At 41.3% G+C, this 26,254-nt stretch overlaps 1 protein-coding gene and 1 pseudogene across 3 annotated transcripts in view; both read right to left on the reverse strand.

Annotated features, from left to right (window-relative positions):
• Window positions 1-26,254, reverse strand: part of EXOC6B (exocyst complex component 6B) — a 506,048-nt gene that overhangs the window by 30,366 nt on the left and 449,428 nt on the right. The gene's annotated exons all lie outside the window — the stretch shown is intronic.
• On the reverse strand, window positions 1,008-9,656 carry LOC103291499 (interleukin-6 receptor subunit alpha-like; annotated as a pseudogene).

Consider the following 26,254-nt stretch of genomic DNA (forward strand, 5'->3'; position numbering starts at 1 on the left):
CAGACAATTTTTTTGTTTTCACTTTTTAAGACAAAAACAAACTTTAGAATGAAACCAGAGTCTCTTCTCTAATCGGGCAGAATAATTTTTTCTCCTCCTCTTTTTCACTTGACTCAGTTTTGTGCCAAACAAAGAGACTGTAGTTCTCCCCAAGTTATTTACCTACGGAGCCTCCCTCGGCTAATACGGGATCTTCCACCCTATCAAGAAAAAGATAGCACTTCTTTAAAAGCCACATTAAAATACACTCTTGCCAGGTTCTTCTGTCTTTTCACATAAATATTTTCTTCCCTCGTTATACTCAGGCTCAGGTGAGTGATGTGTGAGTCACACATTTGATCTCACCAATGGCAGGAGCCCTCCCCCAGTGCCAGTTCTCCTTTGGGGATGGGGGACAAGGAGGAAGGAGAACAGTGATTTTCAGAGGCTGCGTCTCACCCCGCTCCATTATTATGAGTGGAGACCCTGTCCCCGCGCCCCTACTTCCTCTCTGCTTCCCTCCTCCCGAAGTCCTAGGATCCAGAGAGGGAAACTGAGTCGGTGCAGTTGCTTCTGGATTCAGCAGGTGCCTAGTGTTAACATACACAGTTACCAAAATCCTAATGAGGAACTAATTGCAATTCCACTTTAAACCACCTGGTCCTGAGAGACTGTTCACCCCCCTCAGCTGTTTGCCAATGTGGGGAGGAAAGGCAGTCCAGAGCTTCCCCAGCCTGGGCGACTGATGAAATGCATCCTCAGGCCTAGAAAAACTGAACTGCAAAGGGTTCCAAGAGTTTGAACTAGAAGATGAAACTGTGCAGTGGGCCAGGAGATAGGCGAGTGGCGGTGTCGTTAGCTGGAAATCCGCCCTACCTCCTGAGGGTGTGGCTGAGGAGCTGTGTCAGGTGTGCAGGTGGCCAGCAGCTTGTCCACAGGAAGCCCAGGGCCCGAGGCCTCTGCAGATGCCTGGCTCTGCCCTGAGTTCCAGGGGGCTCTTGACACCACTCTCTGCGCAGGGCCAGAGTTCACTGTGACCCCTGCAGGCAGGGCTTTGGGGAAGAGTGTTTCAAAAACTCAACCACCTCTTCCTTCTGAACAGGTGCAGCAGCAAACCTGTTTTCACCCAGCATAGAACCTTCTGTAACAGCGAAGCCAGAGGCCCCACGCACCTGAGATGAGCTGAAATGACAGTGAGAAGCCAGCTGTGCTTTGTCATCCACACAGTTCCGCAGGCCCGACACCCCAGTCAGCCAGGCACCGGCCAGCCAGCTATTGCGGGAAGAAGTAGTCTCTGTTGCTGATGTCATAGGGCTCTGTGGGCCATTGGCATCAGGTCGGCTGTGCCTCAAGGTGTTATCTGGCCAAGGCTGCTGGCGGACACTGGTGGGAAGCGGGGTGGGGAGCACTGGGGTGGGCTTGGGCCTCTCAGGGACCAGCTGTCCCACAGAATAAGGTGAGTGCATGCTCGTCTTGCCTTCTTTCAGGGCCTGCAGTTTCCACATCTGCTGGAACCTCAGGACAATCGTGGTCTCAGTTGAAAACCTCATGGATTCATACCGTGGCCGGTGTGGCTCAGTTAGTTGGATGTTATCCCGTGCACCAAAAGGTTGCCTGTTCAAGTCCTGGTGAAGGTACATGCCTGGGTTGCAGACTCAATCCCTAGTAGGGGGTGTGCAGGAGGCAGCCAAGTGATGTTTTGCACTCACACAGATGGATGTTTACCTCTTCCTCTTCTCCTCTCTCTTCCTCTCTCTCTGTCCAGAGGGTGTCCATGACCTACTAGCTCCACTCGCTCCATGCCCAAACTCTTCCCGGGCTCGTAGCTGCACCATGTGCCTCAGGCCTCTCCAGGCATCACGGATGGTGCAGTGATGCTGGAGCTCCGTGACACACATGTTGTGAATGTCTTGGACCGTTCAGCCCAGTATCAGAGCTCAAACTGTAGCCTCTAGAAACAGGAATTCCAGGAGGCAGGTCTTGCCAGGTGACAATGAGCCAGCGGTGTTTTCTGTCCACAGCGGTGACGGTGATGTTGACGGGTGGGTCAGGCTGCAGGATTCCCTACCCCTCAAATGTTTGGGGTCTGCTGGACTTGCTGCTGGCACTAGTGGCGATGCACAGGGACACAGTGTAGAAAGAGTTGTCTCCCTCTGGGACTGCCAACTGGCAGGAGAGCTTCTGGGACTCCTGAGAATACTGGCACAGCTCCCGGCAGTCTTCCACGTACGGAATCGGAAACATCCTCACCAACAGCACAGCCTTGGTCCTCGGGGAGGGAGGGCTCTGAGGCCACCACTCACAGTGGACGTTGCTGATGGGGCTCTTCCGGAAGCAGGAGAGCTGAGGCTGCTCTGGGGGGACATCCACCAACAGGCACACAGCTCCAACCGGGCGGCCGCCCTGGTGGCATGAGTAGTTTCCAGCGTCGCTGAGCTGCACGGATCTCAGAAGCAGCCTCCTTCCCCAACCAGCCCGTCTGCGGTGGTTCGAGCCTGTCACCTGATTCCTGAGCACCCAGTGAACGTGGCCTTGTCTCCCGGTTCCCCGCCTGGACAGGTCAGGGTAATGCGGGCCCCAGGCCTGCCGGTCAGCACATCGCGCTCCACCTCCAGCGCAGGGCAGCCAGCAGGGTGGTGAGCGGCGCAGAGGACAGCCAGCCTGCTTCCTCCTCCACCAGTAGCCTATGGTCCCAAAGCGGCAGCGGTGGACGGGAACTGGGCGGGCAGGGCGGTGCCTGCGGGCACGCTCAGGCCCTGAGAGCAGCCCTCATCCCCAGGCGGCCTTCTTCGGGCCCTTTTCTAGCTCTGAAACATAATCTTTAAATTGCCATGTTGGCCACTGAGAGGCTGAGGTGGGAAATGAGCCCTCCCCTTCTGGGAGAGCTGTGCTGTCCCGGGAAGAAAAGCCTTTAGGAACCTGGTACAAGGTCAGATGCATTCATTTTCTCACTGACTCGTTAATGAAGACCTATCGTGAATGCCGAGCATGTGCCAAAGAATGCAAAGCCGTAACAGAAACAAAAACTTTGTCCTTGCTTAAGATGGAACATTCTACCACATGCACTACAGGCCAGGCTTTATGGAGATTTTAATGAGGCACCGTATGCATCACGAGGTTCCCAGGTGATGTGCAGACTTAGGAATGATTTTCAATCACACAACTCCCCACTTCTCACTGCAAATTTAGTATGTGGCCAGGCAGCATAACCGGAGGTCACTGTGAAACCAATGTGATTATGAATAAAAGTATGTTTTGTTTTGTAAACCTCAGAGGCTGTGTGAGGGATTTAGAAGACTGTATGTATATCAGTTGTTCTTTTGGCTTCAACCAGTGTTACCTTATGCTGCTTAACCAGTGTTACCTTATGCTGCTTAAAGTTTTATCCCAATCATTCTTAATGGTGGATTTTCCCCAAACCACGGGGCCCTATACTGCCCTAATGAGTGTCTACCACTGATAGGAGTGTGGAGAGGTGCGGGGAGGCTCCAAGGCCCCACTGCTTTGGAATATGCTAAGGGCATTTCTCCCTTTGGCCCCAGAATGCTGTGTCAGAATGAGTGCTGTTCCAAAGGGGGTCTGGCCTTGGTTGGTACCCCTTTGTAGAAAGATGGCATCTTTGTCCTCGGGGGATCTGAAGCATATTTAGATGTAGGGACCAAAAACAGTGTTTCAAGGGTGTAATGGTGGCCATCAGCTACCAACATAGCTTTTTATCTTTGTCTGATTCAGCTCTGAGTCCTTCCCATAGTTCCAGCTTCTTGGAGCAGGGCAGGCTGTTTTATGTCTTCTCATAGAGATTTGCTTTAATTGCTAACATGGAGATAAACTCAAGTTTCTAACACACACAGGAATAGAACAACCCTAGAAAATAATAGCCCTATAAAAGAGGACTTGGAGTTGCTGGTACTGAGAAGTGATAAAAGAACAGAGTAATAAAAAAAAATTAAATGTCAGTATCAAGCATATTAACTGAACTGACAATCCCTGTGTGAATAATAAAACACCTTCAACTTAATAATACTAAAAATGCATTTGACTTAGATAATAATGGGGGAAATGAACCAAGAATTTGCATCTTGTTTCCGTCCAGGTTTCCCCTCACAACCTCTAATCTTAAGAGAAGCAGAGTTCGAGCTTATTGCATAATCAGCCTTTCAGGGGTGAATGGAGGGAGATGACTCCCAAAGTCTCCTTTTGCACTAAAAGTGAACAAAAAGGCACGCATGCCAGTTGCAGTACATAATGCTTGGGTTAAATATAAAACAGTTCTTACCAGAGTAGAACTTAAGGCACTCGAAGGAGAGACCTTAGGCTATATAGCAGATTATGTTTCAAAAGATGATTGCAACAATACCTCCCATCCCATGCGCTCTTTTGCCAAAGTAACCTTTCCACTCACCCATCAAGAGGTGGAGTCTATTTCCCCTCCCTTCGAATCCGAGGTGGCCCCAGGACTTGTTTTCATCAAAAGAATATAAGGAGTGACGCTGTATACCTTCTAAAGCTGGGCCTCCAGAGGTCAGAGTTTCTGCTTCACCACTTGGAACAGTCATTCTTGAAATCCAGTTGCCAGGTAAAGAAGGCTAAGATACCCAGGTAGAGAGGTAGACAGAGGTACCAGCCTCCTAACAACCCTGCCAAGGTGCCACTTGCGAGTGATACCATCCTGGCTCTCCACCCCAGCTGCCATCTGATTGCAACATCATGAAAGACGCCCTGTAAAGCGGAACTGCCCAGCTGAGCCCTGGCCACATTCCTGATCCACAGAATTGTGAACGAACAAATCCCACACCAAATGATTGTTGATTCAAGTCACTAAGTTTTGTGGTATCTTTTTAATGTGGCAAAATATAATCAAAACAGGTAAAAACCTCCCTCCTAGATAGATTCTAGGAGCATGTTTGTCATTTGTGATGGGAACTCAGGCAGAGGGAGTTTGAGGCTTCAAACTCACCTTTCTGGTTTCAACAATCCCTGAAAATGAGTAAAGAGAAGGGAGGAATTCTCTTAGAGACTCCATAGTGAGTCTTGCTAGGATTTCTGTATGGGAGTTCCCGATAGGAAGCCTTCCAGGGGAACTTGGGGGAAATTGGTTTTTCTCTGTAGGCTGGTAGCTCTTGAAACAGAAACTCTGCATTATCACCCCAGAAGGGGCTCCAATGATGCTTTTTGCCCACTACCCCCTAGAGCCCCTTCCTGCTGTGGAAAACTGAAGTCAAGAATGAGTCACTTCCATTCAAGCTGTTATTGGATATTGAGAATTGCTGCTGGTGCCTGGGGCACAGACTGTGCTCTGCAGTATCCTCCCTGATGACTGTGTGTTGCCACACCACTGTGGTAGCCCAAGCCTCTTCTTCGTGTCTGCTTCTGGCTGGGATTCCCTAGCCAGTCAACCCAGCTTGCCTGTAACCACGTCTTCTCTTTCCCTCACACTAGCCTATCGTCCACTCATCAGCTGACGTGCAGTTAGAAGACACCTGGCGCGTGGAGGGGGCCACTTGCAGGCTTCTTCCTTCACGACCATATCAGTGCCATTGACGGGAGGCTCCCACTGGCCATATGGGATTGATCCAATTTAACGAACAGAAGCACAGGATGAGGGCTCAGGAGAGGCTTTCCCAAAAGGTTTGTGCATGCTGTGTTTTACGTGTGAAGATTTTGTTTTGGGGCTGTGAACTCTTTAAAACAAACCGTTGACGTCATTGTTAATGGGAGACAGGATGACTTGCCTAGTTTCTGTCAAGATCCACTGTTCTCGGGGAGGTAATGCAGCAAACTGGGCGGGGCCTTTTCACAATGATGCATCTTTGAAGAGCACTGTCGAATGCCCTATCTCAGTGGTCGGCAACCTCATTAGTCAACAGAGCCAAATATCAACAGTACAATGATTGAAATTTCTTTTGAGAGCCAAATTTTTTAAACTTAAACTTAAACTTCTTCTAATGCCACTTCTTCAAAACAGACTCACCCAGGCCGTGGTATTTTGTGGAAGAGCCACACTCAAGGGGCCAAAGAGCTGCATGTGGCTCGTGAGCCGCAGTTTGCCGACCACGGCCCTATCTCATTAATCACAAGAGTCTAGCTTGCACTGCAAATGGGGAGCAGGAGCTGCTTGTGAGGCAGCCACATCTCCCCTCTTGCTGAATGGTGAGAGAGGGCCGTATACTCTCACCTTCTCCCCACTTGCCTTCTAAACACCTCCTCTCTGGGGTGTACAGAAACAACAGAAAGAAGGATGGACGTGGAAATTAGTAAGTTTTATTGTTTAGTGTCTCTCCTCTGAGGTCAGATGTGAGGGGGAGAAATCTTGTTTCATTTTTGGGTTGCCCTGGGCTAGACACAATTTCCATCATGTCCCTTTGATTTACCACCCTACCATCACACAGGGACCAAGAAGGCCAAAAGCAGATACATCTTTGTCTCTCCAACATGTCTCACTCTCCGACTAACACAATGCTTATTGCTGAAACTTAACTTCCAAGAAAGATACGATTGTATTACACAAAAGTGACCAAGGAAATAAGAGCAGAGTGAAAACTTCACAGGAAAGAACAGCTCTTAAACCTACCGAACAGCTAAGGTTGCAGGACCTACTAGCCTGAAACTTGAAGAAAGACAGGAACCCTCATGCAGACAGGAGATATGACCACTTGATCAGGGGCAGACGCTGGGTGCCTGACAAGCTGGTAAGAAGAAGTTAGCTAAAATTGTTAACAAATTCCTAAAGGCTGAGTGTGGACTAGTGTGAGGGCACAGACCCTCTGGGAATAATACACCCAACAGGAATCTGTACCCGTCAGGCAACTCTTCCCCACAGACCTCCGTGCTCAAGCGAAATTAGGAGCAGAACAGGAGACCTGAGAAGACTTCCTTCATGGCGGAAGCCTGGGGGAGATGTATAGTAGTCACTTCAGGGAAGAAACAAAGCCCTGCCCAGATGCTTCTGTCCTGTCTCCACTACGAAGCCATAAGCCTTAAGCTGCTGACGAAAGGAAGGGCAGCATTCATGGCAGAGGGGAAGATCTAGTGCAGCTAGAGAAAAATCAGAAAACAAAATAAAACAAAACAAACAAAAAGCCAGCCACCACCCTGTGTCCATGGGGGAGACAGAAAAAGGAGCGGGTCCAGATCATGAGCGATCCCTTACTGCTGGGAGAGGGACAGGTTCACTGAGAAAGAAAATGAAAACAGCTCCACTCCTCAACACTAAGCTAGCAAGCAACAAATCACCAAGGTCACCAGTGAACTGCCAGAAGAGAGGCACTCTGAGAGGGAGCAGAGGGAAGACATAAACAAGGATGTCCACTCTTCACATTTTCTTGTATTAAATTCAGATGACTCACTTTTGGCAAGAATATTATACAACTGATTCTGCTTTCTTCCCCTCAATGCATCCTATCGAGTGGCACATGATTTGAAATTATCCTATGACTGATGACCTCTTTGATCACTTGATTAGGGAGATGGCTTCCAGCCTCTCCACTGTAAAAGTATACTTCCCCCACATAATAAGTATTTTATGGGGAGGTACTTTGAAATAATATTAATACCCCATCATCATCTAACTTTCACTGTATTTAGTCATTTATTTATTAAAATATATTTTTATTGATTTCAGAGAAGAAGGGAGATGGATAGAGAGAGAGAAACATCCATTGGCTGCCTCCTGCAAGCCTCCTACTGGGGATCAAGCCTGCAACCTGGGCATGTGCCCTGACCAGGAATTGAACCGTGACCTCCTGGTTCATAGGTCAACACTCAACCACTGAGCCACACCAGTTGGTTATTAATAGATGTACCGGTTAATAATGCAGATTTTTTTCAATAGCTGGAGTTACACATATGTTGATATATATGCAATTTGATATGTATGCTATTTTGTTGTATTGACAACAACCTTCAAAACTTCATATGTCAAATTTGCTGAAGGTGTTAACATCATGGATATTTTTAGACTTAAAAATGTCGAATTTCATGCCAAAAAAAGAGTATTTGCGGGAAGTTTTAATTTATTACTTTATTTTGAAGAAAAGTGCTGCTGAAAGTTATTGTATACTTCGGGAAGCTTATGGTGAACATGCTTCATCTCAAGATACTTGTGAACGCTGGTTTAAATGCTTTAAAAGGATGATTTCGATGTGAAAGACAAAGAACATCCAGGTCAACCGAAAAAGTTTGAAGACCAACAATTAAAAGCATTATTGGATAAAGATTCGTGTCAAACTCAAAAACAACCTGCAGGAAGATTAAACGTTGCTCAGCAAACAATTTCCAATCATTTACAAGCAATGGGAAAGATTTTAAAGGACAGAAAATGGGTGCCACATCAACTGAACGAAAGACAAATGGAAAACCGAAAAGTCATCAGTAAAATGTTGCTTGCTATGACACCTGAGCCGCCCCCATGCATGCACACCTTCCTGCCTTATCCTGGTGGGCTGTGACTCCTGAGCTGCCCCCATGCATCCACCCTACCTGCCTGGTGGGCTCTGACACCGTACGCTGACCCACCTCTCTGTGCAGATGCCTTCATGCCCTGCTGGGCTCTGGTTCCTCACGTCAGGCCACACTCCACTCCTAGGCACCTTCCTCATCCTGCTCGGACTCTAACACTCATGCCAGGCAATTCCTTTGCAGAGACACCTCCTCACCCTTCATTTTATTTTTTGAATATGTAAGTGCTTAAAGACTATGGGAAAATAAGCAGAATGATGGAAGCTTAGAGTTGGCCAAATGCTGTCTCAGTTTTCATAAAAGAGAATCAAATGGATATTGAAAACTAAAATAAGATAGACATCTCATATACTGTAACTGATATTGTTTGACATAGTCATTTTATTCCTGCTAGTTTATTCTAAATTATCTGACCTGCAAAAAAAAAAAAGCCTAATGACCAAAATGATCACAACAGATTTATTTATAACTTAAAATCGGCAACATCCAACAATAGGGCAATTTATTGTGCAGCCATGACAATGTTAATATGTTTGCAAAAATATAGGAGGAAATGTTCTTAAAATAATATACAAAAATCAGCACATAAAACTGAGTATATTGTATAAGCCCAACTGTGCAAAACACATATTAGTGAGGAAAGGATACACCAGAGTATTTACAGTGATGATCTCTGGATGGTTTGACAATGGGCAATTTTTTCCTTATGAATTAGCCTTTTATATTTTCTCAATTTATTTAATAAGCATGTATTAGTTTTAAAATGGGGGAAAACTTTAAGATATTGATTAGTACTGTTTCCAAAGCAAATATGAATTAGCCAGCCAGGTAAGAGGGTCAAGCTGGGGATGGGGTAAAGACAAGGAATATAAAGGAAAAGGTAAGGAATGTCTGAGCAAAGGTCCAGAAAAACTGAGTAATAACCAGTGTGCTCACAATGAAAAGTCATTAAGAGCTTCACACTAATGGAATAGCCAGAACATAGAAATGAAAACTCCCTTAAACATTCACAACTTCTGTTCTTTTGTTGGCTGGACCCCACTGCCTAGTGCACCCAGGCACTTCTATAATGAGTCCTCTAAGATATAGGGAATATGATGATTGCCACTGAAAAACAGAATCAGATCTCAAAAAAAGAAGGGCAAGTGCTACACCCAGCTGCTCAGCACCTACTCACGGCAGTAGGGAACTACGACGCGTGAGGAGAGCTCACAGGCCATCTTTGCGTCCAGAACTTGTCATAGAAACCTTTCTGCAGGGAAGGCAGGCCTTAAAGTATGGAAACATTTTTGTGTAAACATAAAAACAAGTATGTAATAATTATATTTTTATAGGCAGAGCTGAGGGCATAGGACAATTCATTCAAGAAGCTTCTTAATCATTGTTTTAACATAAAAACTTTATTGTATATTTGCATGTCACTGTACCTAGTTATGGAACTCAACACAAACAACCCTGGACTAGAAGTTAAGCTGATTATCAGCTGGGGAGAGCACACAGCCTTTCTTCTGGCAACACAGTGTTTCACAACTGGGTCCTTATGGGGGCACTGGCACCTTTCTCAGGAACTACCTGATACTGTCTCCTCTTTGGAGACAGGTCATGTGGCTGGCTGGGCTACATGAGTAATTCTCCCGGAAAATGCTATTATTGCACAGTGAGCTGTGAATATCACTTAACATATCCCCAACACTTCAAATTACTTATCACAAGCTCCTCTGAACCCTAACTGGGCAGAGGGAACTTTCATGCTACGAGTCCCCTCATGCACTAATCATTCATTCCTCAGTGACTGAACCAATAATGTGAGGCTGATGGCTAAGACCCTCAGTGGAGGAGACGCTTTCATGTGAGGGCTTGCAGCACACTCACTCTCTTCTGAGTTGGTCTAACTGCTCTAGATGTGAGTCACGGGCACTGAAAGTGTGTGGCAGCAACACCACCTGTGTCTAGTATGTCTGAGGTCTACCCCCTCCGTTTGGTATTCCTGCCCCCCCAATCCCACCCAAAGAACACTGCTGTCTTTTCCTTGGTCACCAGGCTCTATTCTAATTTGGTCAGAAGGTAAAAGGAGCCCCAAAGGCAGATAAAATTCTGAGTTAACTGATTTCAATAGTTAATAGCCATTGCAAAACCACTATTCAGAAAATGCAGTGGGGGAAAAAAAAGCCCACAAAGATTCCTTCAACTTGTTTTAAATAATTGGACCAAACTCATTTAAACTTTGGAAGGGTGAGTAAAGCACCAAGTTATGAGTGCAGTTTATAAAAGATAAAGATCTGAGTCATCCCTTTGTGGTTACAGATTATGAAACCATTTCAGGCTCTCGCTAGACAGTATTCTCCATGAATGTGAGACTGCAAACAGAGCAAGCCCAAGGGAGAGCATCTCTGATTACGACCCCTGTTAAAGTTTCCTCCTAAGCATCCTTGTACAGTTTACAATTTAATTTTTTGGGCCTTTGTAATCTTTAGCCCTTGTGTATATATCATCTAATGAAAAGGCCTTTTTTGAATTAACATGGTATTTGGAAAGAGAACATGTGTTTCTGTTTTATTATTAAATACATTTATAAAGAGAGAAAATGTTCTCAGACCTAGTAGATGCCTGTTTTTCTTTTTTTTTTAAAGCAAGAATCCTGTAACACTTGAGGAAAATAGAACCCTTAACATAAACACTCAGATGGCATGGGTCATGATAAATTTTGGGGTAGAAGTAATTGTGGAGCTTAGGAATTCAGATTTGCCTCATCTGACCACCTTGGGGGTAAACACATTGTTCTGCCCTTTCCAGCTATTTGGCGAACTTGGCATCTATGAAGCAGGACATTCTGGGATACAGACCATTCCAACTACCACAATGGTCTTGTGTTTCAAGACCTCTTGTTTATAAACACAGCCCCTTTCCAGTTTAATTTCTCTCCTTTTTCAGTTTGTTTAAGCGCTAAATATTTTCAGAGTGCAAAAGCCAAATAAGGATATTTTTTAAATTAATGCCTACCAATATGCAATAAACTAATAAAATATACCAGAAATATTATGTTTCATACACATCTAACTTACATTTACTAGTATCAAGGAAATGGACATCAAAACAATGGAAAGTAGCTATTTTACACCTAAAAATTAGCAAATGTATTAAAAATATTAACTCGATGTTTGCAAGGTTTTGGTAAAAATTAGTACACTTATGCATTGCATATGCATATTATACCACTATAATATGGCAAATCAGTTAGGAGGAAAAATGACATTGAGAATCACAAAAATATTTCTATCCTCTGGCATAATGTTTCCACTCCTAGAAATTTACCTGAAGGGAAATAACTTACTAGACTAAAAATGCTATATGTATAACATGCATGTTACAGGATCCTCAGAAAAAAATACACCAACTTGAAAACAAGCTAAATGAATGGATCTCAACTGGGGTGCAAGCACCCTTTTATGGCAGAGGGGAGCACATTCGTTTCTTCCAAGGGGAAAAGAAGAAAGAAACAAACATATGTTTAGCTTAAAAAGCAGACTGAGAATTATTATTGCTTTTATTTTCTTTTAGATACAAAATTGCTTTATTTTATAATTTTAAATAATACTAAAAAGGATATGATATTTTTATGTTCATTAAAAAGAGGTAGGAGTAAAGAAAGTTCGATAAATAGCCATGTATATATCAATAGTAAGCCTAACAACAAACAAAATTAGAAAAAGCAACTCAACAACAACAATAATGTTTATTGAGCACTTTATGTGCTAGGTATTGGACTAAGTTATTTCCGTACATTATTCTTCATTTAATTTCTATATCCCTAGGAGACAGAGTAGTTGAGACAGTTTAGATTTATGTAAAAATATCATTATTGAAAAAAGGTAGTTAATGACAAACCCATTTAGTTTTCCAGAGGGCAGAAAGGTGTGTGAGTTTGGGGTTTTAAGCCCACATGCGGACTGGGGACAATGACTTGGACTGTCTATGGGGCCTGAAATCGCCAAGACTGTCCAAGGGTCAAACCTTAATGATAGGCATATCTGAAAACAAACCCACCCTTTAGCATAGTAGGAAAAGGAAACCTGTTCACTGTAGCATTTCAAATACAATGTTCTGAATTCTGCTTTCCTCTGCCCCCTTTAACATTATATTGAGGATACTTTCATATCAGTGTAAGAACTTCTTCATTATTATCCCATTAAACAATTATAAATAATGAGTAGTGAATAACCTAGTACATGCGTACAAGTATACAAATCTGTAGGACTGAGTCTTTAGAGGAGAACTGATTGATCAAAAGATACTACACTCCTCCCTTAGACGTTGTATTAATTTACCACATCAACATAAGTGACCATCTCTCTATCCCCTTGGAAACACAGTGCATGGATAACTTCTAGAACAGAAGTAGAATATAAAACCACTAAACCAAAGGGGAAAGGAGATGAAAAGAAAATCAATCAAATACAAGGCAGAGAGACAAAGGAGATATAATGCCTAAATGCAATGCAGTATCTTGGATTGGATCCTGAAATAGAAAAAGAATATTAGTGGAAAAAACGGCAAAATTTGAACGAAGTCTATAGTTAATGTAAATGTACCAATCAGTTTCTTAGTTGTGACAAATGTGCCATGGTGATATAAAAGATGTCCACATTAAGAACTGGGTTGAAGGGCATACAGGAGCTCCTTGTATTATCTTGGTAACTTTTATGTACGTCTAAAATTATCCGTCTGCCCCAAATTTGATTTTTAAAAAGGGGGTCAGGGAAGGTCTTCCCAGCAGGTGAGAAGGGTAGTAGAAGCAAGGCTTTGGGGGGAGGGTGTGTGGAAACAGGACCACCCATGCAAGGAACTACAAGCAGGTTGGTGTTGCATCACAATGTATGAGTTGCTTAATTATTTTGTTTTCTTCAACATCCCTTTAGAATAGCATGATCTAGATTTACTTGGGGTGTCAGGTTTTAAAGAAAAAATATAAATGTAGGGTTTATGTTCACTTTGATTAGATCATAATGCCATCATCAAAACACTGTCATTCTGGTAGTAACTATGATGGGTCTAACTTCATTCATTACATCAGCAGACTTGGTACATAAGTGAACAGCCAAGTGATGGTGATTATATTCAATATGACATCTCTGTCAGACATTTAAATAAGTGATTTGAAATTAGGGATAGTGTATTTTCTGTCCTCTTAATCAGAAGCAAATTGTCTATATATTTATTAGGTAACTAGGAAGTGTGAAATTGACAACTATTATATAAAACAAACAAAAAAAGATATAATCCTTGACAAGTGTGTCAAAGACTGAAAGTAATATCACGTGTAAAACAGTGTTTGAAAGTATCTGCATTCTATACATTCATATATGCAATGCTAACATTTAATACCAAAATATTAAAAATAGAAGGCAGGAGATGACAAGAACAAAAAGAAGCAAAGAAAAGGCATTGTAAATAGCACAAATAAAATGTTAGAAATAAAAATATTATAGCAGTGGTCTAAATTAATCAGTTAAAAGATAGAAGTTCTCATATTGTATTAATAAGGAAATCCAAGTATATGCTGCCTATTAGAGATAGTTCTAAAATATAACTATGAGGACACAGAAAGTTCCTAGTTAAGCAATGTAAAAAGACTTACTAAGGAAATACTAAAGAGGGAGAGACTAGTGTAGTATCAACTATAAGATGGGGGAAAAAAAGCAATATTAGGAATAAAGAGTGTCACTATGCACTGATAAAAGGAATACTTTACCAAGACATAAAATTTCTAAATTTTTATATACCCAATAGCTTAGTAACAAAATATGCAGCTATACAAAGAAAGAACTGACACTATTATAAGGATAGATGGATACACCACAATGTTACAGGGAGATTTTAATGCTTTTATTTTGGTATTTGATAAGGCAGATTTTAAAAAATTAGTGAAGATACAGAATATCTGAATAGCACAATTATTAAGTTTGACCCACTGGATATGTACCCTTGCATTCATTTCCTAGAAAACACATTTTTTTCAAGCACCTGCAGGGCATTTACAAAAATTGGACACAAAGATTCTATAAAACAAACTTCAAAAATTACCACATTCTTGGAGTCAATGTAATCCTATCTAATAAAGAGGGAATATGCAAATTGACCACCACACTGTCACAAAGATGGCGAAGCCCATAGCCACGGATGGCGGCACCCAGTCCCCTCAGCCCCGTCGGAGTCCCACAGTCCTTTCAGCCCAGCTGGGGGGGCAGCAGGTGCACAGTGCGGCTAGACCTGCCCTCAGCCCCCCAGCTTCCCAGAGCTGGCCCAAGGCGCAGGCAAGCCTCGCCCAGGGCCGCCCAAGGCTCAGGTAACCAGGGCCGGCTGAGGCTTGAACTGCCGGCAGTGGCAGCAGCAGAGGTGTGATGGGGGCGTCGCCTTTCCCTGATCACTGGGTAGCCTCCTGCCCCTGAGGGCTGTGAGAGAGGGCAGGCCGGGCTGAGGGACCCCCCCTCCAGTGCATGAATTTTCATGCACCGGGCCTCTAGTAACATTATAATTAAAAACTTAAATCTACATGTCTTTAAAAAAAACAACCACAAGAAAGTCTTTTCACCAGGAAGCTTATAATTTTACATGACTAGAAGAACAACTTGTGGGGCAAAAAAGCTAAGGAAGTGATAGCTTCATTCAGCACTACACAATCGGTGCTGCTCACCAGTGTCACTCACCAGGCCAAGAAGAAGAGTCCTGCTGGTGGAGGAATAGCATTGGCAAAGATAAAAAGGTATAAAAGAGCAAGGAATTCGGGGGTAAAGTAAGATTAAAGGATCAGCTGAGAAGGAAAAAGTAGCAAAGAGGCTGTTAAGGTAGATTGGAGTCAGCAAGTTCGGACTTTGTCCAGGAGAAGGAAGTTTGAATTTTATCAGTTAGCCAGAGGGAACTGATCAAAGGTGTCTTAAGTGTGGGGTTGATAAGTTTGATCATTCTATTCCACTGTGCAGGCTGGACTACACCAAATGGAGGGAGTGGTAAGCTGAAAGAGCTACATTGGGATGGAAGTAGTGAAGATACAGAGTAACAAATTGGTTTAAGATGTGGTAAGGTCATGGTGCTGACATCACTTGATAACTTACCCTATGTCCAGGAGAATGAGTAAGTGGGAGAAAAGAGGAAATAAAGAGAAATCTAAGATTTCTTAGTGTGAGTGATTGATTGGGTGGTGATGCCATTAATTGAAAGAAATGAGGAAGAAAGGAAAAGCAGGTAGGAGAGGAGGGGAAAAAAATAAAGCATTGAATTCAGGACATACTGCATTTGAAGTATTGGTGGGACATCCTTAAGAAGATCTAACAGACAGTGATGGGAGAGTTTAGAGGAAGCATTAGGAAGCAACGGGGAAGCAAGGAGATTAGAGGCTAGAAAAATTCAAGTTGGCAGAAACTGGGCAGCCAGAATCAGTCTGCCATTTGCTGTAAAACCACAATCTTTGGGACAACTTTAGACCAACGATTTATGGTCTATAACAAAAAGCAAGACATCTTCAGACCTGGAAGAAATCAGGTATTTAGCAGAGGAAGACAAGGCTGGGAGTTCCCCAATGGTGGCTGCTGAGCATCCCACAAAAGGAAGAAAAAAGGAGAAAATAGACAATCCACAAATTCAAATATCCGTTCCATTTTCATTCTTCTATAGTTACTACTGCATGAAAATGTGTATTATAGTACTTGCAATTAGCAAAAATGTAAAACCATCTAAATTGGAACTGATAAATTATGACACATTAACTCAAAATATTTCTTTTAGAAAAGCTGCCTGTGTACAAAAAAAAAAAATACATATTCCATGTCATCTAATAGCATTCCTTAAAATCTACACTGTTGGGAAGGCTTTGGCTATTTTTGTAGTACTTGACATAAGTACATCAAGACAAGGGATTCTATTAGGAATCCCCATCTGAAAGCATCTTTATAAAGGCAGGATCACCTTACTGTACAATGTATCATAGATATAAAACAAACAAACAAAAACTACACAACAGGAAAGAAAAGGGGTGAGCGCAGAAGGAAAAGAATAGAACAGCACTATTTTCCAAAGTATTTTCAAAGATTCTCTGTGGGAAAAAAGGAAAGGAAAAGAAGGGAGGGGAGGGGAAGAGAGGGGAGGGTTCTCCAGGCAACAAGTTTGTCTTACTAGGGCAGGGGTCATATGAAGGCCTCTGAGACGTTCTGCTATTAAGAAATCCACTGTTTAACTAATAAGCATGTCCCAAATTTACTTACTATGGAATTCTTTCACTGTAAGACACTTATTAGCATATTATGAACCTATGGTTCTATTAAACATACTATGAGAAGTATGAACTAAATTTTAAAAATTTATTTGTGAACAAAGGCTTTGCAAAGAGAAAAACTAGTAGAAAGACAAAAAGACTGAATTTGGGAAGTCTGACTTCTGAGTAATGTCTTTAAGTAACCAGAGGCATATCATTTTTTGTTTTTTGCATTACAATTCCTTCTTGTGTCAAATGGTGGTAATTATTAATTTCACCTATGTCTTACAGAGTCCTTGATACTAGCTAGCTGCATGAGATGCCGGCAGAGAGAGTGGTATATACTTAATAATGGATTCTCTGCATTCTATCATTTTAATTAATGACCTGATTCATATATATGTATCTGAATATATACAGTATATTCATATTTTAACTTTTATTGTTGAAAGTATTACATATGTCCCCTCCCCCTTCTCCCCATTGACCCTTCTAGACCACCCTGCCCCCCACCCCAGGCCTTCACCACACTATTGTCTGTGTTATACATATATGCATACAAGTTCTTTGGTTGACTTCTTTCCCGGACCACGTAGTTAAATGAGATTTAAAATTTTCTTAGTACTAGAAACTAAGAAAGAGATAAAATAGTCTCTGCAGAAGCTTTCAAAATCTGGTGAAATAAGATTTATAGATGGGTAAAATAAACTTAAGGGCTCAATTGTTAGGATTACCAGTGCTACTAGAATTCAGAGGACCAAACAAAGCTAGCTGAAAGAGTTAGGATTTGATCTGGGTATTGAAGTATTGCTAGGGATAGCTAGAAAGATGGCATTTCAGGCAAAAACACACACACATCAAAACTAAAAACAGTATGAATGAAAGCAGGAATAGAAATGACATATCCCTAAGGATGAAAAACAGGCCCTACAGCAGTGTTTTTCAACCTTCCTAATGCCGCGACCCTTTAATACAGTTCTTCATGTTGTGGTGACCCCCGACCATAAAATTATTTCCATTGCTACTTCATAACTGTAATTTTGCTGTTATGAATTGTAATGTAAATATCTGTGTTTTCTGATGGTCTTAGGCGACCCTGCTATCGGTTCTCAACCTGTGAGTCGCGACCCACAGGTTGAGAACCACTACTGTAGAGCCTAAGACTATCGGAAAACACAAATATTTACATTACGATTCATAACAGTAGCAAAATTACAGTTATGAAGTAGTAACGGAAATAATTTTATGGTCGGGGGTCACCACAACATGAAGAACTGTATTAAAGGGTCGCGGCATTAGGAAGGTTGAGAACCACTGCCTTACAGGGACATATTACAAAATATTGGTTAACAAAAAAAAAAAAGAAAAAAAAAGGAGTCAATAAAGATATAGTTAAAATGCTTTTGCTATCCATGAGAATATCTGGAGAATAAAGATTTTCCCAACATTCCCAACTTCCTATTTCCCATAAAAGACCTCTCCCTCCCTCTTTCCTTCCCTCTCTCTTACTCTCTCATAATAGTACTAGAGGCCCAGTCCACAAATTCGTGCACCAGTGGGGTCCCTTGGCCTGGCCTGTGGGATCAGGCCAAAACCAGCTCTCTGACATCCCCTGAGGGGTCCCGGATTGTGAGAGGATGCAGGCCGGGCTGAGGGACCCCACGGGTGCATGATAGGGGCTGGGGAAGAATGCAGGAGGTTGGCCAGCTGGGGAGGGGCCGCAGGAGGGCTCCAGGGCATGTCTGGCCCATCTTGCTCAGTCCCAATCAGCCGGACCCCAGCATCAAGCTAACCTACCGGTCAGAGCATCTGCCCCCTGGTGGTCAGTGCACATCATAGCGACTGGTCGACTGCTTGACTGTCTGCCCCCTGGTAGTCAGTGCATGTCATAGTGAGCGGTTGAGCGGCCTTAGCATATTATTAGCATATTACGAAGAAATGCTAAGTAAAACAATGAGATACCTTTTGCTTATAAAATAAGCAAAAAAAATTTTTTTAGCTGAGAATATTTAATACTGGTCATAGTGAGATGATAAGGAACCCTTACATATAATATACATGGGAGTAAATTGGTAAAACTATTCTAGAAAGCAATTTGTTAATATATATAAAGAGCCATAAATGTTCACAACATTTAACCTAGTAATTCTACTTCTAGAAATGTGTCCTAAGGAACTAATTAGAAAATCTAGACAAATATATATGTACAGGATGTTCATCATAGTGTTATTTATACTAGGCAAAAACTAGAAACAATATAAATGTCTAACCACAAGAAAATAGTTAAAATTTATATTCCCTAAGGTAGAATATAAAATATGATTTTATGTTGTTTTAATAATATAAGAACATGCTTTTAATATAACATTAAGTGAAAAATTCCAGACACAAACTTATATAAATAATATTTCAATATTATTTTAAATGTATAATTTTCCAAAGTTTCTATAATTATCAGGTTCTACTTTTGTAACCAGGGAAAGAAACCCTACTAAATGTAACACTCTTAGAAAGCTATCATGGGACTAAAAAAATCTCAAAAGCTCACATGACCATTTATTTTTTTAAATCCTCACCCAAAGGAAAATGCTTAGGGAGAGGGAGAAGAAGAGAGAGGGGGGGAGAGGAGACAGGGGGGAGGGAGAGGGAAAGAGGGAGGGAGGGAGAGAGTGAGAGAGAGAGAAACATGTGCCCTCACCGGAATCGAACCCGCCACCCAGGTATGTATCCTGAGCGGGAATCAAACTGACAACCTTTCAGTGCACAGGATGATGCTCAACCAACTGAGCCACTCTGCTAGGCTGGAACCATATTTTCTTTATTAAACGAAAGGGACCAGAAGGTTCAGGCAGAATTGATAAATATAGCTTCTAAATGGTGCTGTCTAGAAACTGAATGAAACGTAAGAGCAATCCCACTTCGCAGTGTTGGGGCTTTCAGTTTGTAACTTCCCTTGCTCTGGCCCTCTTTCCAGCCAAGCTCCCTGGACAGGCTGTGCTCCTGTCTGTGGTGCAGTCCCCGTCCTTCCCCTTGCTGCATGGCTAAGGCCCTTAGTCCCTCCAGGGAGCCTTCCGTATGTCATTGAGGCCTCGATTATCACCTCTTCTTCCCACTGCTTGGACCACTTATTTGGCATTATCCTATACCGTTTTGTACTGTAGTTTATGGTATATTTTGCCTCCCCTTCAAGAGGGCTATAAAACATTCAAGGCTAGCACAGCCATACAAAAGTACTTAGATGTCAGTTGATGAGGGAGCTTAAAGCATCTAACAAATCTGTAATCATTCCGACCATTTCTGAGAAGAAAGGATTCCTACTCACATTTCATGGAAATGAAAACTGATGTCTAGAAGAGTTAATTTACTTCCTTTAGATTCCTGAGCTGAACCAAAATGGACTGAGAATGCTCCTGTCCTCACCAGATCAGGCAGCCTCTTGGCAAATCAAAGCACCTAATCCCTTTAGTAATATTGGTTGCTTACCAGCAGAACTGGTGTTGATTTATGCCGCAGGCTCATGGCAGCTAGAGAACAGGCTGTAATAGTAGACCACTGCATACACAAGAGGAGATTAAATGATTGGAAATATTCCGAATCCTAGTTTTCTCTGATCTTGGAAAATAACCTGGCTACGCTCTTCTGAGGGCAAGGGGAAGTAAATCACATCCTGGCACAGGCTTGTCAATACTGTCTTGAATTCAGGTTTTCAAAAATCACTAAATATTTGGTTTTCAAATATAGTATAACTTTCAACACAGTTTCCTGTAAGATAGCTACCAACAGATTCAAGTATTCTTAGGTTCTGCAGAATCCCCTGGAAACTTCATCCCAGCATGTCCCTGTCTCTGAACTGTTTTGACATGTTTGGCCCACGATGACTCAATTAGCAATGCTATTCCACAGGCAAAGTGGCTGGGATTTCTGTGACTCAGCAGAGGAGTCTTGAAAGATGCGGTTATTTTCTTGACAACTTTTGACCTAACTATCATTTAGCCAGATCTTGTGCAAACAGATAAATAGTGGGATTCCAGGCAAAGAAGGGACAACAAAATGCAGGGACCATTGGCAGTCTCGGCTTCTCCTACAAGGAGATGTTTCTATTGATTGCAGCGCTCTGTGGCAAAGCCAATCCAAGCTGCCTCTCCTCACCATCAACAGCAGATTACTTACTAGTCCCATCGTAAACAGCATGGTAGTAGTCATGCTTTCTCTTCTAGAAAGGCCTTCTACTTGCTGGGTAGACAGATGACATGGTTATAAACTCTAAGGAGAGTCCGTATTTCCTGAGACTTTGAGGAAGAAAGGAAGTCTTGGAAATGAAAAAGGCACAATGACCCACGGAGAACAGAAGAAAGGAGAAGCTCCTTTGACAGAAGGACACCATACAGACAGCTCATTCACTGATTCATTTATTCATAGCTATTTATGGAGTACATAGGAGGGGTCAAGCAGGAATGCAAAAGGTTAAACTCTTAAAGCTCAATATAACAGTAAGATGGGTCTACCCTAGAAAAGTATGTATGCTGTGTGGCAGGTATCTGGCAATCAGGACACCACCTCCTTTATCTTCTGATCAATGATTTTTATCAGTTGGCTAACGAAATACACTTTTCTCTCCGAGGATATAATCAGGAAGTTGAAAATGTACATATGCAAATTTCAAATAAAATATGTTTAATAGGCAAAGAGGGAAAATACCACAGTGGAAGAGTCAACAGTTATGCATAATAAAAGATATGGAAAGAACCCAATACACAGATTATGAATAAAACACACAGAAAACTGGAAAACGGACTATAAATGCAGTAAAGCCTCTGGCTGACAATATAAAACAAGCTAAATGGCAAAGAGAATTTAAACATGTTCCAGAGTCAACTTTGTCCTCCTCCTTACCCTCGCCCCCTGCCTGACCTCTGGATCTCTGTGTAATTGCCAGTTTCTGTCGGACTTCACATACTACGGCTTTTGATTTCTGCTCTGTATAACATATTTCGACGGAGTCTGACATTGTGGCAGCAGGGGCTGTAAACTGAGTGCTCCTTGGAGGCTACTGACTTGAAGTGTGGGTGGAGAAGAGGCAGGTGAGAGCCAAGGCCAAAGAGAGAAACACAAATTTCTCTCACTTTTGGACTTGGGGAAGCAGTTGCTTTTGTAAAAGAGTTGTTTAGCTAAGATACAATTCACATGTCAAATAATTCACCCATTTATTTTATTTTATTTTTAATATATTTTTTATTGATTTCATAGAGGGAGGGAGAAAGAGATAGAAACATCAATGAGGAGAAACACTGATAGGCTGCCTCCTGCATGCCCCCTACTGGGGATCGAACCCACAACCCAGACATGTGCCCTGACCAAGAATCAAACCGTGACCTCTGGTTCATAGGTCAATGCTAAACCACGGAGCTAAACCAGTGTGGCTGGGCTAATTCACCCATTTAAATAAGTGTGCAACTCAATGGTCTTTAGGATGTTCAAAGAATTGTGTAATTAGCACCACAATCATGTTTAGAACATTTTCATCATTCCAAAAAGAAACCCCATACCCGTTTTCAGTAATCATTTTGAAATACACCCAGAGCATTATGTTCTTCATTAGGCTTGTTCTTAACAAAAACCTAGATGGGGTTTTGCCAGAGCCTAACAAACCTGCAGAATGGGAATGCTCAGCCCAGCACTGATGGACAAATAACTCGTGGGGATCACTTGGGGAACCAGTGTGGTTGGACCAGGGGGATCAGATTGAAATGAAGAAGGGGATAACACAACCTGCTACCTTAGAAATACAGAAGGTAGGACTCTGTGCGGTAAGGCAAACATTAAGAAGATGTCATTAAGAAGATGAGGATTTGTCTGACATATATTTTTTAATTTAATAAACCACAGATTCTATTCTATAGGATAGTTATTTGTTCAACCTTATCCCTGTCTCAGATATGAAGAAGTAAAAGGCAAGACATTGGAAACACCAGGAGTTGTTCCACAGATACCTCCATGTATCTGCTATACAAGATAAGGAAGCCTGACCCCTCCTGTGTGGAGCCTGGAGTCTTTGAAGGTACAGAAATAGGATGTCTGAAGTAGCAGGAGAAACATTTCAGCAGAGATTACTGCCTGAGAGAAAAAGGATGCTGGGGATACTCTCATTATCACAGAGATGCTGATGTTAACTTGGTGCCTTTTAAAAGTTTCCTCTAGCTCTTCTTCCAGGGTTTCTCAAGGATAATATACTGTGCTGACCTGCTGGTGTGCCTCAAACCTTTCCAGCTCCATCCAGATGTCAAGAGTCCTCCCTCTTAGATCTGCTATGAAATTAAGACACTTTTTGGCAGGCAAAAGTTTGTGACTGTAACTACTCATGTAAACTCCCAGCTCCTTTCTACAGCTGCCTTGGAAGGCAAACATGGGAAATTTGCAAATTTATCAGAACATGATGATTGGCTCATAGATGAGATTCTTTCTTGGGGGAAAGGGAAAGGGCGGTTGGTAGTTTTTTTAAAAGTGATACTTTCAATCTTTTAATAATTTGTTTTGATTCATCTTATGAGAAAGTTTGGAAGCCATATTAAGATGTTCTATAATGTTGAATGTAAAAAATAAAAAGTGGTGTTCTGAATCTGAACTTGGATCTTGTTTGTCTGTCTCCCTTCCTTCCTTCCTTCCTTCCTTCCTTCCTTCCTTCCTTCCTTCCTTCCTTCCTTCCTTCCTTTCTTTCTTTCTTTCTTTCTTTCTTATCCTCACCTGAGGATATTTTTTTCCATTGATTTTGAGAGAGAGTGGAAAAGAGAGGGAAAGACAGAGAAATATCACTGTGAGAGAAACATCTCATTTGGTTGCCTCCTGCATGCATCCCGACCAGGCCCTGGGCCAGGAGAAGCCTGCAACCGAGGTACATGCCCTTGACCAAAATTAAACCCAGGACCCTTAGGTCCACAGGTTGACACTCTACCCACTGAGCTAAACTGGCCAGGGCAGGATCTTTCTTAATTAAGAATTTTGGTAGGTGAAGGGTGCCTAGCGAATGGGAGATAGACTAGCTGTCCCTAAAGAGTCTTTCACTAAAGATTCTATAATCAAGTACAACCAAATCTTGACGATTCTGTTGCTGGAAATGCTTGCCAGTGGCCCTGGGATATTGGCCTGTTCTCAGTCCTCTTGGAAGCGTGACTCCACATTATCCACCTCCCCTGCCAGAACTTGAACTACATAGATAGCACAAGAACAGTTACAACAACAACTGAAAATGTGTTAGAATGCTTTCAATGTTATAATTCCACGTCCCATGGCAGGTATAAGTACTATATTTCAGTTCCTTTAATCTTAGATTTCTGTTATTTACCACGCAGGTTGGTGGTCTTGAAAGTAGGATCTAGATTTCATAAAACATCATTTTATTGCAAACGGCACTTAGAGACACTTAAGAAGTAATAATTAGATCTGGAATTGTTGAACTTTAAACTCTTTGTAGGCAGAGGTATTTTAGGTTAAATTTAGCCCAAGTTTCACCGTCTCACCACATGCCATATGCAGCACAGGTTCATTCAAAGACTGTTACCTGAAGTGACTCAGGTTCCCGAATGCCCAGACTCCCCACCAAAACATCCAGCTCTAACTGTTCATTTCTTTGGGAACACCAAAAGTCCATTTTCACCCATAATTCCCTGGAACAGACCTTGTCTGTCTTGTTCATTGCCTAGTTCTCTTATGTACAGCACAATAAATGGTCAATAAATATTTGTAAAATAAATTACAAAGTGTTGTGTATTAACAGCTAATTAAATTATTATTCAGACCCTATCTACTACCTAAAAGGGCATAAGGTTGACTGCTATATTCAAACACATTCAAAATAAGATAAACAAAAACAGTTAAATTAAAAAAAAAACAATAGAAAATAAGAAAAAATAGAAATAAAATAATATATAGAAATGATACTAATACATTTATAAATATATAATGAATAAAATAGAATAATAGAAATAATAAAACTTAAAAATAGAATAAAATAAAGAGAAAAAATTAGATTAAAAGACAAAAAAAGTAAGAGGGAAAGAAAGAATGATGAACTGGGAATCTGGGCAAATCTATCACTATAACAGAGCACTGAACAGTTTACTGGCTTCCTGGTTGCCAAACAAAAAGAGAAACACACTAGATTTCTAGTTTCAATGCAGTCCATCTGAAGAAGCAAACGTTTTCCTGGCACTGAATTCTAGGAGAGAAATTTTTTTGCAAGAACCCATATATGATTGATGGTGGATAAAAAAAAAAAGTGTACAGGGTTTTATACTTAATTTTATAAAATATTTGTAAAATTTCTACCAAGTGGATATATCTTATATTAGCATCTATTAAAGTCAAGTGTATATAGTTTATATACATCATAAAGCTTATTACTAAATGATAATTTATTGTTTATTTATATGGTCATTTATTTATTTTCTGTCTCCATCAGCTTGTAAAAGAGTGGGGACCTTGCCTGCCTTGTCCAACACTCCAACTCACAAAATATGTGAGCACAGAGAAGGTGCTCAATAAAGCTTGCTGAATAAATGAATAAATTTATGTAGATGAATTACTAGCCAATGAGGATTTACATGCTTCTTATAGTCATTTCTGGGTTATAGAAATAAAGCTATTTCAATAAATAAATAAATAAATAAATCTTAAGTAAGTTTAAATAAATAAAGTTTAAATAAAATTATGTCAATAGCACAGAAAAAAATGCATATGTTCTTCTTTGGTATGGTAGGTAAGCACTTAATAGCTGGTGGAACTGCATGAAACTGCTGTTTTTGTTGAGTACTGGTGATTTTATATGGTCCAGCTAGTAGAATGGCTTTATTGAGATATTTAGGTTAAATACCAAGGGTGAGTGAGCTCAGTCTTGACTGATATTATTTAGAACTGTCCATTAAAATGTAAACTTCCTGAAAATAGTGATTTGGCTTAGCTTATTCATTGCTAAATCTTGTCTGGCATGTAGTAATTGGTCAATAATGCTTCCTTAAATTAAATGGACATTCTACTGGAGTTATTTCAAGGAAACCTTTCATCCAGAAAGTAACACAAAGCTTGAATGACACAGTAGAGGGATCCATGATCAAGTTTCAATCATTTTTATAATTTTGGAGGCAAAAACAGTTTCCAAATTCTTGTATAAAAATGGCAATCAACGTCATAATGTGATGCCCCTATACAGTCTCTATTATGTTGGGCCAAACTGATCAGTACCTTTCTGATCCTGACAACACTGTCTAGATATAAACATACTTTGAAAAAGTCATATTTTTCTAAACTAATGCATTTATTTGGTTTGAAATATTATAATATTTTGAAAATTTATAGTTCTTTTCCTCTCACTACTTTTGAAAACTATTTCAATTTGTTTCCTGAAGATGAAAGAAACACAGGTCTTCATTATTTCATTAGCTTACTTTGTTTGACATTGGCAGTCTCCATAGTTGCCACCCTACCCCCATCCCATCTATTTTATTATTTTTTTAATTTTTTCTTTCTTTCTTTTTAAAATAATTCTGTATTGTTGAAATTATTACATAACTCCCTTCTCCC

This window comes from Eptesicus fuscus, chromosome 16 (assembly GCF_027574615.1).
Source record: "Eptesicus fuscus isolate TK198812 chromosome 16, DD_ASM_mEF_20220401, whole genome shotgun sequence".
Classification (NCBI taxonomy): domain Eukaryota; kingdom Metazoa; phylum Chordata; class Mammalia; order Chiroptera; family Vespertilionidae; genus Eptesicus; species Eptesicus fuscus.